The following is a 2,856-nucleotide window of genomic DNA, read 5'->3' on the forward strand; positions in this document are numbered from 1 at the left end:
AGTAAATAAGTTTGTTTTTCCTGGTCATCTCTTATGAAGTTGCAGCTAGACTAAAAAAAGCCCAGCAAGCATTTGTTGTCATTCCAGTTCTAGCAATCTGGCCTCATACCAGACATATTACAGGGCAGCCAACAAGACATCACTCATAAAATTTTCATGGCCTAGCTTTCAAAATCTTCTCTAAGCCCATCTACTTCTCAATCAAACAGCTTATACAATGATCTTCCATTAATTTTTATTAACATAAGCATTATCTGTGTAACTAGGTGTTTAAGATGGCAAAAGTCATCCCAGTGGTATCACTGGTATGAATAACCCGTCCTCCTGATATGTTCTTTGGCCAATAGAAGAATTAGTGAAATAATGTTATCTTCAAATCAGGTGCGTGGGAGCATCAAAATTTTCATTAGCCTTTGCTAGGTGTTATATCTGTGTGAGAACTGTTATCTCAGCTATTGTACCGCCATAACAGAGAACTGATGGGTACTGCTGTTTCTTAGATTTTAACAGGCAAATTCATTTTTGCATTGTAGACATTGGACCAGTATTCTATTCTGAATAGGGCCAATTCATAGAAGTCACTGCTCATAACTTCAATTGTAACCATAATAAAACAAAACAGGACTCATATGTGTCCTCATGTACTGATAATAAGGGACATTTTCTTAACCAGATTCTCTAATATAGGCACTTAGACCTTATTATCTTGATAATAGGTTGTTTAAAGACTACCTGAAAGATAAATTGCTTTTCAGTCTCTGTCAAAAGTTGCTTTGGTGAATTCCAGTACTTTAGGAGTGCTTTCATAGCACTACTAGGAACTTTCCTTATTCCCATAAGTATGGCAGTCAGAATCATACTGAACTTATCCTGTGGATGCTTCTGTAAATATGTTGACAGAAGTAACACATTGCTTCCAACATTGTCTTCTTTTAATGTGCTCTGTGCTGTTGGGGCTTGGGACATTGGCTACCAGCTGAAGAATGAGTTCTGGCCACTGATTCTCTAATATCTCTGTACAAATACCATCATCATATCACATTGGAAAACTAAGATGGCACGCTTCTATGTTCAAATACACAAGATTTAGCATCAATGAGAAGACTTTCTGCTAATGTTGTATCTTGATAATTCGGTCTGATGTCAAAGATGTTGATTAGTATATTTGTGGCAACCCAGTCATTGTTTCTGCTATTCTATTCCTCCCTGTCACTATAGAGTTCCAAAAGAACCTTTGGCAAATTCTGCCATCCCACTCTAGAACATTCTATGCAACTTGAAGTATAATTAGAAGTGAAGACATTGATTCCAACTGGAATCACCTCCAATGTGAAAGTTGTAACAACTCTTTCTCTTCAAATGAAACATGACATATCAGCTGATATTTGTAGTTAAGGTTAAAGGTAGGGAATCAAATTACCATGGAAGGAAAATGAATCAGCATCATACAGAGATTATTTGTGGCTTTCTGCATGATATTTTTCTTATAAGATTTCCTTTCTGCTCTTTTCCTCCGTTCATCTTTACTGTTGGTAGTGGCCATTACTCTGCTATTGTAAGTGAAGGAATTTAGTGGTATCTCTGAAATGGCTAGATCTAGACTGGTTAGGAATTAAAGAGGAGGGAGTTAGTGAACAGAAACCAGAAAGGAGGAATCCTGTCACTACATTTCACATTACAAAACCAGAAAGCTAAATTATGTATATTAAGGGTCATCAAAATGATTTATACTGTTGGTGGGAGATTGTTCATTGATATCAGTGTGTCCACTTCATTGTCATGGGCCAAAGTGCCTAAAGAGGTGATGATATCTTATAACCTCAATGATTTTTTTAAAGGAAACTATATTATAAAAGAAATTATACCCTACTATTCACTCAAAGTTTCTTCATGCCAACCTGTGCAAGAGAATCAAATTTTCATTATTGATTAAGGCTTTGAAATTCATATGGGTGACAGGAACTCTAAAAAATCCTGCTACTTAAATGGTATTAAAGGACCATACATTATATTTTTCAGCCAGAAATGAACAAATGTACAATACCACCGTTAGCTGTGTCATCTGCAATATAAAATAGTAAAAAGACTGACTGGTGATTTGGCAAGGTTTAGACTTATCTGGCATAGACCTGAAAGACAGGGGTGGGGACTGTATGCATTAAATGTCATGTAATTATCTACTTCAAATAAAATCCAATATTACAGACTCTGAGAGCAAAAAAATAAGTCAATTTTACTTTGTTTCAAACTGTAAAACCTTAATGGCTAGTCAATCTGATATATCAGTCTGGTATAACTAACTGAGAAATTATCTTTCAGGTAGGGGAAGATGCTCAAGGGATTCATCCAGAAAGGCACAGAAAAAAGATGATGGTATAGCCACGAGGTAAAAGTCAGGAAGCAGTTTCCAAACTATATCTTACAGAAAACATTTGACAGATCAGGAAAGGTTACACAGAAAACAGATTCTATCCAATAGAACCGGGAATATGAATGTTTTCCAGTAGGAACAAGGCAGCCAAAAATAGCTGTTTTTATTTTTAATTTAAACAGAAAAGACTTGGAACCCTAATGCTGAAAAACAGAGCTGGAGGTAATGGTGGTGAAGAAATCAAGATTTCTTATCATCTTAGATATGAAAATTATGTTTCCTAGTCTTGGTGACAAAGTTTGTGAAGCCTTAGAATGATTTTCACTGGGTAGACCGTGTAAAAATATTATGAGGGATTTTATCTATATTGTCTGTCCCATATTTTCATAGAGGACTCGAATATCTATCTCTGAAAAACCATGGGCTGTACAAGAAGTATGCAGCCTGGAAGCATGAATAATTCTACTGGCATTGTAATGAGTATT

This window comes from Megascapheus bottae, chromosome X (assembly GCF_031878675.1).
Source record: "Megascapheus bottae isolate mThoBot1 chromosome X, mThoBot2.hap1, whole genome shotgun sequence".
NCBI lineage: Eukaryota > Metazoa > Chordata > Mammalia > Rodentia > Geomyidae > Megascapheus > Megascapheus bottae.